Raw genomic sequence first — 17149 nt, forward strand, 5'->3', positions numbered from 1 at the left:
ATTTCACACGATGCAAAACATACATGCTACAGCCTTCACCTGCACATTCTGACATGAAAATACATATAAAATACCACAAAAGCACCTTCTGGCTTTAAAATGCACATGCATTATCCTGAAACGTATGTTTAAGTGTCAACATATGCAAACAAGGCAGATAACCAGGAGATCTTAACCCAACATTTGAATGGAGTGTGATGACAGACTGTGCCAAACAGAAAACTATTTCTAAAAATGCTCTTTAGGCATCGGGGTTGTTAGTGCAACACAGCCAGATATAATGATTTCTTAATCCAGTCATTCTCCCTCCCAGTTGTTATGCACTCGCGAGGGCCAGCTCGTTTGTCATTACACCCCAGAGTGAGGCATTGTGCGGCCTGCTCAGCTATTCACTGAAGCACAATGAGCTCAGTGTCACAGCAGACACACTCGCTGGGACCGTACACAAACACCGGTCACCACCCGGTGACACGACTGACCCGGGGTAAAATAACCAGGCTGTGAGCAGGGATAGGTGCTTCCCACTGCATTTTTGAGCCAACGTCTGGAACTATGCAGTAATTCACTGCAGGCAGTGGCCCACAAACACCGCCCTGGCTTCAATAAAATCACCCAAGGTCTGCGGAGATTAATGCAGCCGCTGTTTTTCCGTTGTTGTTGTCATGCAGTTGCTTGGTTACTCCTGGGGCCAAAGTAGTGAGTCAAGTTCTTTTTTATTTAAGGGAAAATGTTTTTCATGCAGTGCTTGTTTCACAAAGGCTCTCTCCTTGCATTGAAGACTCACCAAAGATGCTTCCTTAGTTTGCAACAAGATAAATGCCTTAAACGGAGGAGTCACGTTAGGTTTCAACCCCAGCTCTATTTTCCAGCCATGCCATTGGTTTAATGCTCCATTGTCACTGGTTGAGTCTGCATGCCTCTTAGCGGCTAGATACGGTAGCCGGTACCATAGCAACCAAGGCACTTAACATAAACATAGGCGAAAACAGATGCACATGGGTGCAGATGAGCTCACATCCAGAACCTAAGTAAGGGTCACACCCACAAATCCATGCAGGCACCTTTCACAGCAGCATGTATGTGCATAATGAGAGACCACACCCCCTACTACGAGATAATAGCATGTTAAAAATGCGAGTCACTGGTTTTGTGTGTGCAGTACAAAAACAGGGGTGTTGAGATTTTTTTTTTACTCTGGATGTGTCACAATTAAATTCCATAACCTGCCACGCCAAGCACACGTAAAACGAGCGAGATCAAACCCACGTGAGGCCCCTGTCAGACTACAGCTCAGTCAGGATGGGGACTCCTTACCAACAATATTCAGCGCACAGTGATCCATCAGATAACAGTTCATAACTCTCTGTTCTCTGGGCCTGGATGTTGTTCGCTGGAAGATGGGGAAGTAATTATTGTGCAGAGAAAAGATGGGATAACAACACCCTCTGGGTGATGGAGCAACGGAATACTAATATTTATTTTCATTTTCAAGCTCTTCCTTGTGGAAAGGGACTGAAATTACACTCGACACCCCGAAGAAGGTGGGAGGAAATTAAATGTATGGCATGTCAGATCAGGTCCATAGACCAGTAGACAGTTGTGAGATCTAGGGTAGTGTTTTCCAACGTGATCCTTGGAGACCCCAAGACAGTCCACATTTTTGCTCCCTCCCAGCTCCCTGCCAAACAGTCCACATTTTTGCTAAGAGGGAGCACAAATACAGACTGTCTGGGGGTGTCCAAGAACCAGGTTGTAAGATGACTTATCTGTGTGTATCAGGATCATCATGCAAGGCTAATTTTGCAAACTTGAGCCTCCAGAAATGCTGCACTGTCGCAGTGCATCTCCTCCACATCCTTGACTATCTAATCCCAGCTCTCAGCTGGACAAACACTGCTGTCTTCCTGAGGGATTTCCCATCTCATCACACATGTATCCAGTTGGCTTCCGTTGATTCTTCCGGGGCTTGACTCGAATTAAGATTTCCAAATCCGTTTGTGGAGGAAAAGGAAAAACGTTTTATAAATCTTCTTGTGACGACTGTGCGATGCAGTAAGGATGCATTCCGTAGGGAACACGGAATGGAGTGCGTTGTCTTTCTGGGCGATTGCAGTGAAGATGGGATAGCCAATGAGTGATCTGGAAGCAGACTCCGTCTGCAATCGATCTGCATGTGCAGGGTGAACAAGGGCTGTGGAATGTGTGCGTGTCGGCATGTATGCATTACATTGTAGGATTACATTGTGGGGACCGAATATCCCCCTCAATATGATAAAAACCTGTTATTTTGACCTTGTGGGGAAACTCAATTTTATAAAATCCTGTGAATGCAATCAAAAATCTAAGAATGGCAAAAATCTTGTATTTGGTTGTTTTTGGTTAAGGATGTAATTTTTGGGATTGGCGTTTTCCCATAGAAATGAATGGAAAGTCCCCACAAATATATAATTACAAACCTATGTCTGTGTGTGTGTGTGTGTGCGTGCGTTTGTGTGTGTGTGTGTGTGTGTGTGTGTGTGTGTGTGTGTGTGTCCCAAATGCAGCAATTCATTTCATAAAGTATCCCTGGTAGGGGAATCCGGCTGTGATGACTGCTTATGCCGGCAGAGGACAAGGTGTGATGGAGTGATGGATACACTACTGTGTAACATACAACCTCGCCAGCCAACCGCCAAAGCATATAAGTAACCATCCAAGATGTCCACTTTCTAACTACAGGGACATCTCTGCTGTGCTCCAGTGGACTTTTGTCGACTGAATTTAAAAGACCACTCATATGCTCATGAGCCAGCCTCTGCCTGATCCACCAAGCCTGGACTATGCACTTTCAAAAAGGAACATTCATGGGAAGCACTCTTTCAACATGTACCTTTTACTGAGACCTTTGCTACAAATTATTATTTGCACAATACAAAGAGTAGGTTAAGTTAATGCCGAGTGATTATGTAATTTATACATTGCAATCAACATAGCATATACCAGTTTGTAAAAGTCTGCTAGCATTAATATTTAAATATTGAATAAAACGGAGGGTGTTAGAGGGTGAATAATAGAAGAAAACAGGAAATAAGGCTGAAATAAGGAGTCACATTCTACTAGAGGTCAATTATTATGGGCTTTTAAGGCAGCTAACGTCATTTACTCCATTTGTTGGGGAGCAAATGCTGGTTAATACTGTACAACTGAGATGTTTCCTTCTGAAAACCATTCTGTTGGGAATGATTCAAAGATGGGCTCTAAGGCATGAACATCTTGTCGTCTTGCCTAATAACAGTGGTGTGAAAAAAATCAGCGCGATATTTTATAGGCTCAATTAATTTCCATAAACATCTTCGCAGGGGAACAGCGGGACAGTGGTAGCAGTGCGGAAGCAGAAGGGGGGGAAATTCTGACTTTATTTATAACGCCAGTGTCCGGATTTCCATAAACCGGCTCTCACTGGTCAGAAGAGCAATGCAACAGGGATCACGGCAGACAAAGCCCTTTTAGGTGAAAAGAATAATTCAGTCACATAAGAAGAATTCTCCAAAAACATGTTCATATATTTTGTTTGATTTCTGGAACTGTGTTCTTTTTTTGGCCAACTTTGATTGCTAGAGCAGCGCATGCAAAACAACTAAGAGAAAAATAAAATGTAACATTTTATTACATTTAATGCTGTGACATCACTGGCGCTATTTAAGTTTGAAGCAAGCACAACCCAACAATGCATAATACATACAACTTAAGTTCTCAGAAGAAGATGTATTAGGATCACTGCTGGTTTGTTTACATGACATGTAAGAGAGTGACAGATGTAAGAGAATCGGTATCTTCATAAACAATGTCTCAGCTAGATTTACAGAGAGAAAATCACATGCAGCAGGAAATGTGGCAGTAAAGGAACTGAACTGCAGACCATAAGCTTTTATGATTACGTTCCCAGGAGAGTGAACCAACTTTTCAAAGGGAACTGCAGCTAAAATGCCTTTGTGTAAGTGGCTGCAAGAGGTAATCAGTAAAACCCAATGGGAAAAGGCAATATATTTGGTTTCCTGTTCAAATCAAAGTACCGTGCAAACATCTGGATCCAAGAAGAACATAATAACCACATATCAATTTCCAGACGTTTATTGGAAACTTCAACAAAAAGCCACTGGACTTCATGCACAGGCCACATTGGGGAGTCTTGAAGACATACTTTACAGGACAGGGCAGGGGTCAAGTGACTACATTCCTGCTCAGTGATGTCATTGCTGCAGTAAGATTTCTTTTTTTTTTACTTTTTTAGATAAACAACTCAGAAATTCCTTGACTAATTTTATCATTGCTTGTCAAAACAATTATGCAACCAGGCAGGACTAGCCTGGATTTTTACTTCACATGAACACGGCAGCACAACAGTGCACGCAACGATTGCGATGTAATTTTCGTCATGAGGCTGACCTCGGGCACCTTGCAGCGGTGTCACGTGTGGGCGGAAGCTCCGCTCAGTAGCGCAAGCAAACCTTGAGCATTCATTGGTCAGGGAAAAAGTAGCAGGAAGTCAGAAAGTAGTCAGAACAAATATTGTACATATGGCCAGCGGGTCTGAAGAATGATTGGCTGAGGAAGTCCGGAAATACCAGCTTTTATATGGATTCCTTGCTGCAGTATTATAAAGACTCCCAGATGGCTACAAAAGAAAATAAAACATGTTTGTATTGCAACTCCCTGCGTATGTTTTTGCATCAGCAGTATTATAATTTTGGCACTAGAAGTGAGAACATTCAGGATCACGGATGCCCCCCAAACACGTCACCACGCTCACTTTCACGTGAAGTAAAAACTGGCCTGGCCTCACTTCTGGGGTACTGGACAACTATAGAATCAGTTGGAACAAGCTCCTTTTAATATTTACTGTCACTATTCTGAAAATAATAGTTTTTCTTGCAGGACACCATTTGGTCACCAAAAAATGGGTCTAAGATTCTGATGAAAAAAGAAGGCATATTTTTCAGTCATGCTGAAAAAGAGTTTATACTATCAAGAAACCACATTAAATTCCTCAAATTAATCTTCATGGCTGAACTACTGCAACTACAGAGACTAAATGGCCATTTATTAAGAATTCTTGCTTGTACAGCAGGTAGGCAGGATTAAGATATGTCAATCTACATATGGCATGATCGCGGATGCCCTATATCGTGGTCACTTAGAATCTTAGAAACACCCAACCTACATACATCCGTCCATCCATCCATCCATCCATCCATCCATTCATTCATTCATTCATCCATCCAGTTTCTGAAACCACTCAATCCCAACTGGGGGGCCGGTGCCTATCCCGGGAACAATGGGCGCAGGCGGGAACCAACCCTGGGTAGTGGCCAACACACCACAGGGCGCACACACTCACACGCACACAGACACACACAACTACAGGGCCAATTTAGACTCACCAATCAACCTATCCTGTACACTTTTGGACCACAGGAGGAAACCAGAGCCCACGGCGAAAACTACAGTGATACAGTGTACAGATAAAAAGGTATGATAAACACAAATATCCAGTAATTGAGAGATCTGCAGCCTAAAACACCATGCTAATGAGTTAGGTTAGCGGACAATTGTCAGGCTTGTTAAGGCTATAAGATATACTATATTGCCAAAAGTTGGGACACCTTCCTTTACACACACGTGAACTTTAATGACATCCCATTCTTAATATGTAGGCTTTAATATGGAGTTAGCCCACCCTTTGTAGCTATAACAGCTTCAACTCTTCCTGGAAAGCTGTTCATTAAGTTTAGGAGTGTGTTTATGGGAACTTTTGACCATTCTTCCAGAACAGCATTTGTGAGGTCAGGCACCGATGTTGGGCGAGAAATTCACCCCAAAGGTGTTCTGTCGGGTTGAGGGCAGGGCTCTGTGCAGGCCAGTCAAGTTCCTCCACACCAGACTCACTCATCCATGTCTTTATGAACCTTGCTTTGTGCACTGGTGCACAGTCATGTTGGAACAGGAAGGGACCATCCCCAAACTGTTCTCACAAAGTTGGGAGCATGAAATTGTCCAAAATGGCTTTGAATGCTGCAGCATTAAGGAGCCAAGCCCAACCCCTGAAAAACAACCCCACACCATAATCCCCCCTCCACCAAACCTTACACTTGGCACAATGCAGTCAGGCAAGTACCGTTCTCCTGGCAACCACCAAACCCAGACTCGTATTGCCAGACAGAGAAGTGTGATTAGTCAGTCCAGAGAACACGTCTCCACTGCTCTAGGTTCCAGTGGCGGCGTGCTTTACACCACTGCATCCGACGCTTTGCATTACACTTGGTGATGTAAGGCCTGGATGCAGCTGCTCAGCCATGGAAATCCATTCCATGAAGTTCTGGAGCTGATCTGAAGGCCGCATGAAGTTTGAAGGTCTGTAGCTATTGACTCTGCAGACAGTTGCCGACTTCTGCACTCTGTGCACCTCAGCATGCGTTGTCCCCGCTCTGTGATTTTACATTCCCTACCACTTCAGGGCTGAGTTGCTGTTGTTACCAATTGCTTCCACTTTGTTATAATACTACTAACAGTTGACGGTGGAATATTTAGTAGAGCTGAAATTTCATGAATAAACTTATTGCACAGGTGGCATCTTATCACAGTACCACGCTTGAATTCACTGAGATCCTGAGAGTGACCCATTCTTTCACAAATGCTTGTAGAAGCAGTCTGCATGCCTATGTGCTTGATTTTATACACCTGTGGCTAAGGAAGTGATTGGAACACCTGAATTCAATGATTTGGAAGGGTGTCCCAATACACCTTCCTTTTAGCTGTCGCAGGCTTGTGTAATTTCCATCCCCTACTGACTGAGTATGGATGATATGTTGGAGGAGCATCACAACAACTTAGTAAAAGAGCAGAGTCAGGGTTGCCATAGCTACTTCGGGATTTGTGCGGATGGCATAATTTTGAGGGACACATGGAGGACAGAAGCCATGGCTCCGTGAGGCAGCTAAGGCTCAAGTCCGGCTGCTTAGCTGATGAGAATCAATCAGGAAGGGATCAGGCCCGATGGCCAATGTCATACCAGCAATCCTGCTAATCCTATCATCCATCATAGCAGGAAAAGATCACAGCGATGTAATCCCTAACACGTGTTCCTCAACAGCATATATATCCTTACATCAAAACCAGGAATATGTGCAGTCACTTTTAACTATGGGTTTCAAACACTTACTCACCACACGTTTCCAGTTTTAATGAGCTTGAACTTGTAAAACCTTCCAGCAATTAAAAACAGAACTGTGGTAAAAGTTCTAAGATGGAATGAGAGGATTAGGACACTTTTATATAACCAAGACCGAGTGCAACCTAAACTAATGGCAGAGACCAATTAAATGTGACCCCTTGGAACACAGGACATGCGTATCCTTGAGCTGTAGATTCAAGGATTACTCTCACTCAATATTCAGTGCATCTCCATGTAAAATGATACTGCATTGCTTGTTTAGTTAATATCAGTTTGGCTGCAGATATTTGTTCAACTAAACCTATTTCTACACAACAACTGGCTCCACACAATGTTGGACTGGGAATCATTCTTACAGCTGCACATGCAGTTTTAGAGAAGAGGGAACATTCTCCGATGCCACAACCCCCTGCACTCTCTAACCACAATTCTCTGGGCCTGGCAGTCGGTAACCTAATTAGCATGACAAGTCAGGCCTTGAGGAAAGGCAGAGCGCAAACAATTCAGAGCCAAATTGTTTCTGAAAAGGTGTGTGTAAGCCCCACTTCCCATGGCCACCGGCACCAGCACTGGAGACAGCTTACTTGGGTCTGATTTAATGGCCGTCTCATGGGTGGAATGTGTATGTTGACTCCGGAGAGATTCAAGCAAACAGGCACTCTGTCTGCAATGAGGCGGAATGATGGAACAAGTAGCTGTAGTAAGGAAGAAAACTACTTGGGATTCTTAGCATTGCTTTTCTTGAATGTGACCCTTGAACATGACAAAGATAACAAAGGCTGGGCCATTTCTGCAAGGTTCATCCGTTTTCCAAGGCTTTTTGTTTTCCTCATGAAAAATATTGTCAATGGTTCACTCATCTGTAGCCTCTACGGACTGTGAGCATCAGCTCAATTCACTGTTTGGTTTTATTCAAACACACAGCGAGGCTGCCTCCCTGCTCTCATTCGACACTTTAATGAGGAACCTAGCTGCCTTCATTCTGCATAGAAACATTCCAGATGGACAGCATTAAGGCACGTGTTCATTAAGGATTAAGACACGGAAAAGAGGATGTTCCACTCAAAATGGCCGAAGCAGGAGGAAATTTAAGTATATCGGCAATTAACAATATTGAAAATGCCAAGAATAATTTGCCTGCAGGAATAATTAAGACCGAAACATGGGGTGAAAAAAGCAGATAGGATCCTCCAGGTTTTCTTCATTCATTATCTTAATTTGTATATATTTTTAAGGTAAAACCCTCAGATCACACAACAATTAGTTACTGAGAGAGTCTATTTATGCCATTTTTGTTGAGAGCTCTAACATTCCATCAACTTCTCCATGGATCATAAGCACTGACCCCATATCATGTGGAGTTGGACTGAAACAGGGACATTAGCAGTGAAAATACACTATCGCCCTCTTAGCCACTGTTGTTGCGTAGTTACTTTCGTTCACGAGTCATTGAATCCGATCTGGTGTTGATTGTCAGTCCTTGATAGAGCTGCCTCATTGCAGTCCGAGGGGAACTAAAACCAGTCCATCACCATCTTCATGGAATCACTGGCAACAGTATCCCCCAAAACAGAGGGCCCGTAATGCTGAAGGCATCACTCACTCATCCATTAATGAGTGTTTGACTGTATTGTTCTGCTGTCACCTGCTGTTTCAACACCCCGCTCCTCATTGGCTAAGAGTTTGGGTCAAAGTGTGTTTGAAGGTGGTCTCCGAGGAGCTTGAGGCCAGGTTCAAGGAAAACAAAGATATGTTTGCATCAGTGGGAAACTTAATCCCCCCCCCACCCTTCTTAGCTTGACGGGACAAGGCCTTGAGGAACATCTAATTGTTTAGCTTGTAGGCTAGCAATCATCTGATACTCCTCAGAGGATACAGCCCCCCACCCGTTTAAGACACTGGTACAACTGAGAGTGGATTCACTTAATATGTCCATAAAAGTGAGAGTGAGTTTTTCCAAGCAAAGGGCAGTACAGCCAAGAAAAACCATGCAGCATGTGATTCCAAAGCCAGCGATTCTACAGAGAACAATGGCAAACAATGAACACCCCCACTTTCAGCTGTCTCCTTCAGCAGAGCATAACACCTGGCTGCCACCATGGATCTCCTTTCCACCAGGTGGGCCCACAACAGCGTGCAGCCTTTCGGCTCAACCGCGGCGTGAAACTTTAATGAGATTGAATGGGGCCGTTCTGAGCAAACAAGAGGCGGCTGTTTACCCATTAAGGACGCTGGCCTGACGCTCGGGCCCCGTCAACATCACCCAAATCCATGAAATTGATCAGCCGGGGCGGATAAGTGGAACCTGAGGACAGGGGCACAGGCCGGCAACCACCAGGTTGCTGGCGAATAACCTGGTATGAGGAACTGTATGCTGGAAGTAGTTTGGACTCGTTTCATCGTATTGTCAGTTGAAATTAATATCCACTGCTGAGGTAAGATGCATTATTAACAGTCTATTTACTAATCTAATCTCAAATTACTCTATGGTGGATGGGTATATTTTATTTGAACTACAGCCTAATCCATCAAGGCTAGCCAAACTAGAATCCAAAACAAAACATTAGCCTATTCATATATGTAAGTTGATATGCTTTGCCACATTTTTCTCCAGCCTGTTCACCCTTCCGGGAGGCCTGACCAAGGAGTGGTTTATAATGGAGAATACAATTAGGGACTATCAAGTCATAAGCATGCCTGATTAGATTCCAGCGCGAAGACAAACTACCGTCTACCGATCCAGGGGTTTGTGCATTTCTCCATTTGGTCTGAGTGCCACCTGTCAGTCAGCATAGCTTAACTTGGTTCCCTGGGTTAGATTCCAAAATAGCGACCCACCCCAGAACATCTCGACCCCATGGAGCGTAGCACCCTTTCACGCTAACAGACATGTCAGGTCCTTTCTGGGATGGATGCCTACTGTTCAAAAAGGGCCGTGTCCATCATAGGCTGCAAATTCTGTAACTCTCCCCCGGCGCGTTTAAGCCAGACAGGGACGGAGGTGGTGACATGGGCTGCGATGGAGAAAGGCAATAAGCAGCCACATCTCGCTGACATGGCCGAAAGCCAGAGAGCACAAGGTCGGACCCAGAACCCAGCTGATGGTGACCCGAAGAGGCACCAGTATGCTCACCTAGACAGAGGCACCGCCTGATTAATAAAAGACAGCAACTACCTTCGATATCCTTTTATTTATATTCAAGGATGAAAGTACAAGAAAATGGAACCAAGGATGAATCGGTACAGGCGCAAAACGAACATGCGAACTCCACACACATGGAACCATGGCTGAGACGCGAACCCTCGTCCCAGAGGTGGCACCTTGCCTTACTATCTAAATCAACAGATCTGCAGTGGAATGTTGCGTAATGACCAATCCTTCCTACGTTCTAATTTGTAGGAAAAATAAATAAAAACGTATTAATGAGAAAACCTCTTCAGAGCAGCCTAGAGCCATTGAGCAGATGTCTTCTGGGAAGGCGACTGTCCCCAAAGCTGGGCAGTCCCAGGGTGTGGCCTCACCCTGCTGCAGTACGGTTTAGTGATTTATCACTCATACAGCAGGACAAGCACTGCATGCAGTACGTGCAGGAAGTCATGCTGAAGCATGCAACAAAAAAAAAGGAGCGGCTCGTAAAACGGGGGTTGCCCCTGACGACACCCTCAGCCGCATATCGCAGTGGGGGTGTCAGGGAGCAGCGCAGCTGTGATTTACCATTGCACAGTAATCGCAGAGTGTGTCCCACAACCTGCTCGCAAAGCACTTTCATGCGTATGCATGTGGGGGGGGGCATTCCAGGACCTGCACCGCCATCAGCACTTTTAGTCTCTTTACTGCTGACAGCTACAATGCTCCTAAAACTCCCCCCCCCACACACCCAAAGTTTAATGAAACTCCTCAGTTATAAAACGGCAGCATAGACCCCAGACGCTGCTCACCTTCGAAACCAGCAGCCTCTTCACAGCACCTGTGCCGCCTCATTTCCGCAAGCTGTTCCTCACCTACCAGGAAATGGATGCAGAGCTTCAAGCTGCAGCTGAAAACTAAAAATTCATGGCCAGCAGGAATCCAGCATTTCAGTGTTTCGTGTGCAGGAGCCATAAATAATGCTGACATTTAACCCTTTCTGTTAAGAGCAAGCGGAGGCTGCTGTGTGCCTCTCAAAATCCCATGACCAGCAAAGGGGTGTCACTGTTGAGCCCTTAACCCTTAAAACCCTTAACCCCAGGTGCCTCAGGGACTGTGTGATCCTGCCTTCGTGGGGTAAGTAAACATGGAGTACCCTGAAGGCAATTCTGCAGGGATGGGAAATCTTATCCGCAAAGGGCCGGTGTGTATGCAGGTTTTAGGGATAACCTTTACGTCAGCTGTTCAAACCCAGGTGTTTGCCTGGGACTCTTCAGCCAGTCAGTCCTCCAATTAGTAATCTGATTAGGGAGTTGCAGAAAAAACTCGCACACACAGCGGCCCTTTCTGGATAACATCGCCCACCCCTGCTCTAATGTATAGTATCAGTCAAATGTTTGGACACACCAAGTCGCATGGACAGTGATAGGGTGTTGCATCACATGACCTGACCACCTGACCTAAACAGAGCAGAAATGGGTTTGGATGAGTTTGATCAGAATATGAAGGAAAAGCAGCCAATGAGGGCTGAGCATGTATGTGGGATCTCATTCAGGACAGCTGGGAAAACATCCCAGGAGGCCACATCATGGAACTGGGACAGAGGAGAGAGCCGGGTCAGCCAGTCACTGGAGCAACTGGGGTTAAGGGTCTCGCTCAAGGGCCCAGTGGTGGCATCACTATGATGACCCCGGGATTTGAACAGACAACCTTCTGTGTTTCCCCCCTGCCCACAAAAAAATATCTATATTTTCTGAAAATACTTTTTTGGTTGTTGCCGAATTCTACACATATCATTTCATAGTTTTGATGTCTTGTAGAGAAAATGTAGAAAATAGTATAAATAACGGTTGGGTCTGTGTCCAAACTTTTAACTGGTACTGTATATATTACTATTTTTAATTTTTGAGCTATTTCATTTATTTCATCATTTATTTACGTATTTGTTTATATATATAGCATTGGCAGGAAAGCACTCAGAGTTTCATTGTACAGATACAATAACAATAAAGATATTCTGTTCTATTCTATTCTAATTAATGTCACATGACATAAACTAGGTCTCAGTTGGGAAGAGGGAATTTTTCTGCATATTTTAACATAAAGGTTAAAAAGGCTAAATAGTGCCTTAGACACACGCTATAAAGTGCAGCCGCTGTGAACATCCTTGTTTGTGCTGAACAGGAAGCCTAACTTACTCTAGGATTGGCATTCGGGTCCTAGATTCGCTCCACTGAGTCGTACATATCAGCAGCGTGCAGAGAGCGGGAAAATTATAACAGAGGAGGGCTTTTCTCATCAGCAAAACACAAAGACTGACATAATTTAAATCCTTTCAAACTTGGAGTCTGCACAAAACAAAACATGCTAATTTGGCACAGCGTTTTACAGGCCAAAGACGCCCAATGACATAATAAGTTCTTATGCACATGTAAACAGGCTGACGTTCTACTGGGATTTATTTCACAACAGAAAATCACATTTCAAGTATCTCTTATGCCTGCCTGACACTCTAGATGGGTCATATTCACACAGAGCTTCTCTCGCTTTCTGACTGAATGATAATCTACAAACACAGTTCAAACCAGAGGCCAATGAACCTGTGTCTGAATTCTCCTAGATTTTTGAATGTTCAGTGGCTTCGATGAGAATGCAGTTGGAACCACAGATAAGCAGTGACTGGCCTGTCAGGGAATGTGGTCTGCTGATGAGAAGCCTGCGGACTGGGATTCCTCAGTGAGAGCCCATTTCCTCTCAGTTTTCACTCTTATTAAGTAGAAGATTAGCATACCTCTTCTTTATGGCCTTGACTAGTGCACTAATGGATGCAATATGAGCAAAAAGGCACTTTTAAACGCTTCTGAAGATGAGCTCATAACAAAGCATGTGCTAGAAGGTTTGACATTTGACAGTACTTACAAAGCGCGATGTTCCTCCACCATATCACATAGGATCCGTATGACCGGAATCATCTAGATGGTAATCTGGCCAAACTTTACGACGTAGTGTGTGAGGACTGCTGAGATGTCAATAAAAATTTCCCCACAGCATCTAATCCTAGTTACAGACACTCCCTCCACCTCCATTTACTGCAGCATAACTTTTCACAGCTGAACACTTCTAATATACCAATAATATACCAAGCAGAACTTGCCACAATGTGGTATAGAGGAGGCGGCTACCGAGGCGTGTACTATACAGTCGTCCAAAGATAAGACAATCTGAGCACCCTTTGGACTGTGTCTGACTGTGCTAATTCCAGTGTCCAGTCGAGATACTGTTGTGATAATTTAAGTGTCCAGTCGAGATACTGTTGTGGTAAAACCTACCAGCATGCTGACTGGGAATACTGCAGCTGTCTGTGTGGGTCAATGTGCTTCACTCTGTCGGCTGTCTTGTGGGAACATGACAAAACCTGACAAAATCTGACGGAAGTCCCCATACACCATGAATGCCAAACTCTTTAATATGAATTTAATCGTATTTTGAGTTCAGCGGCATTAGATATTGTTAATTACATTTAAAGTGAATCCAGTATGAAATTCCCAAAAATACAGCTATGGCTAACCTATCAACGTGGACAAGGCATGCAGAGACCTGTCATCCAATCCTGTCCTGTGGCTCTGCTGTTTATGATGTCATCACAGCCGGTTACACTGTTGCCACAGCACTCTGATTCGTCTCTGCTACGGGGTGAATCCAGCCCCTAAATGGACATGTTCAATTGACAATATTTCCAAATGAATGATGCACAAACTGGAAGCAGGGAATAATGCTGAATATATTCCCCAATTCATATTATAATACCAGGCCTCATGGTGCAGAAAAACAGACCTACAGGTAAAGAAGAGAAAGAAGATTCCGCCTGTAGGACTCTGTACTTTAAGAAATAAACATTCTCGCTCTCTCTCTCTCTCTCTCACTCACTCACACACACACACACATATGTTGGCATACCTATCTAATTGGGGACCTTCCATTCATTTCTACGGGCAAAACTCTAATCCCAACCAAGACAACCTTAATCTCTAACCAGCCCTTACCTTAAGCAGTAGTAACAAAACAAAATATAAGACCTTTGCCATTTCTACTTTTTTGACTGCATTCACAGATTTTCATAAAATTGAGGTTATGCAAAAGGAACCTGAAAAATGACCCCAAAAGTAAGGAAGTTTCCCATGTTGCCGTGATCTATGTGATCTATGCAAACCCCTCCCCCCCCCCCCCCCCCCGCACACACACACACACACACACACACACAAGGGTGTCCGTCTGTGAATAATATATATATATTTTTCTGCAAACTGCAGCCTGGCTCTTCCCTGTTTCCCATTAATGAAGGGCTCCTTCCTTGCTTTATGGGACTTCAGTCCTCCTTCTAGAAGCCTGTTATTAACTGTCCTATCAGTGCACTTCACACCTGCACTTCATGTTTCCCACTCTTTTGAAGGTCACTTGATGTCATCCTATGATTCATGACAAAGTGTCGGATAAGATAACAGTCATCTCTGCAGCTAGAAGGTTGTTTCTGCCCTCTACCTGGGTGGTTTCAGGTCTCCTGCTTCACCTTATCCTTGTGTTCTGCAGTCTTTGAAATTTTGAACCTGGAAGAAATCTGATGGTCAGCATAGCCTTCTGCCAGCACCACTAAACCAGGATTTAAGAGTGGTCTCTTAATTTTTCCCACGGCTGCATATATAATCACACATATTGTGACACAGGCGATACACCCATATACACACACCCAGCAGATGCCATGTGCCGTGAACTTGGTTGGAAATAAACTGTAGCCATCAATAAGCCAGGATCACCCTAGTACTTTCACAAACGATAAACGTTTACATGATAGTGAAATGTATGCGCTAATTATGTGCCTGTATGTGGCTGCATGTGTGTTTCTATCCCTTAACTCGGAACCAGGGAATTGAGAAGTACAAGCGAGTCAACACACAATTATGGGATGCCTGTGGGGTCGAGGGAAAGGGATCTACCTGTTAAGCACCTGTTCAGAGACCTGTCTTAACCAAGGCTGGAATTCCGGGCTGTCTCCCTAGTTACAGGTGTTTGTGTCTTGCTGACGTCCTTTTCTCCAAGGCCCAGCAGAGACTGTTGTTTCACTGGTGAAACCTTCGTTGATCTCAGTAACACATCTCATGGTTTGTGTTGCGTTACCAGGTCAAGGTTACCAATGCAAGGCATGGTGTCTCACCATAGATAACTCATAAATCCAAGGCAAAGCAGGACCAGCAAGTGTGACAAATGGCTTCACAGATCACATCTCCCCGCATCGCATTCTGTGTGGGTATGGCAGCATTAAAAAATTTGCCCAATGACAAGAATATCTACCCTGCCCCCCCCCCCCCCCCCCCCCCAGCCTGTATGCACTGCACCGTAGCCCCCTGTTTGGACACAAACAGACCTCTGGTGGTAAGGGCACCTGCTGCAAGAGAGAGAGAGAGAGAGAGCGAGAGAGAGAGAGCGAGTGAACCTGACCCTGCTCCTGTTTCCATCTTGCTGCCGGTCCTCATTAAGCAGGAGCCGACAGGAAACCCGAAACAAACAGGCTAGGATGTCGTCCTCGGCAAAAGCCGGATAGCGTGACCCGCCAGGGGGGGCATGGGCACCTGGGCCTCAGCGGGGGCTCTGCAGGGCACTGCACAGCAGTGCGTGTTTCGTGACACTGGCAGAAAAGTAGGCAAAGTGCAACGGGGACAGCAAGTAGGACTCGGTGACGGGGTAGATACACAGGCAATCGTAGGGCACATGGAGGGCAGGGATGCGGAGGAGCTGGACGGTAAACCGAGGGGAAGCCGAGAGAGACGGGCACAGGTATCTCCCACAGATAAGGGAGACAAGGGAGATGCAGGCAAGATGAGGAGGAGACAGACTGTGACAAGGCATCTAGCTACTGCTCAGTACATCGCCATGGTTACAGATCACGGCGATGCATATTGCATACCGGTTTAAGAATAAAGGTTACACATCAAACATGGCCGTCTCATAATCCGAGGAGAACGCTGCCGATAATTACTGTAATGTTTAGAAAGCATTTTGTTCTACAGTTCAGCCTAATTAAAATTGTTCCGCTTCAAAAAAGGCAAATTCTTTACATCTTTTGCTTCTCCATACATGTTTAAGCATTAAAGCATATTCACATAGTTTTATTACATAATTCATCCAGGAATAGACAAAATGAGAAATTCCTCTGCAGGTTTTGGCGGCGTGATGCTGCCTCCCGGTCAGCCGGATCTTTCCTGATTCAGGGCCGGGGTGCAGACCTGCGTCCCCCGATTAACACTGCAGCAATTGGTCCGGATGTACAAATTTGCAGAGCGTTAGAAAATTCTAATAGAGCGACACCCCTCCCCCAAAGCCAAAGTTTAATTTGTTCCGCTTGTTCAGAAAGGGGTTTTTTTAATACTTGCCTGGAGCCACAGCATGCCCTTACACAGATGCAACACACACTTCACTTACACACTCATACACACACTTACACACTCACAGTCAGATACTGGCCCACAAGGGAACAAGGGAGGAAGCTGTGATGACAGAAAGTTCTCCAAGGATCTCAGGCATAAATTAATTACAAGAGCGGCTAGTGCAAAATAAGCAATTGCACACAACTTCCACACAAGCTTAACGTTCCAGCATCGGACAGCTGTGGCTGCCCTTCAGGGTCAGGAAAACTCTGGCTCTCAGTCGCCTCGGCCTCTACAGCAATGCACCAGCTGAGCATCCCAGCTGATCTACAGGTCTGGATGGAGAACTACTGGTATCAGAAGAAGTATTCGAACCGCAAACCCCTGAGCAGC

Source organism: Brienomyrus brachyistius, chromosome 3, assembly GCF_023856365.1.
Source record: "Brienomyrus brachyistius isolate T26 chromosome 3, BBRACH_0.4, whole genome shotgun sequence".
NCBI classification, from domain to species: domain Eukaryota; kingdom Metazoa; phylum Chordata; class Actinopteri; order Osteoglossiformes; family Mormyridae; genus Brienomyrus; species Brienomyrus brachyistius.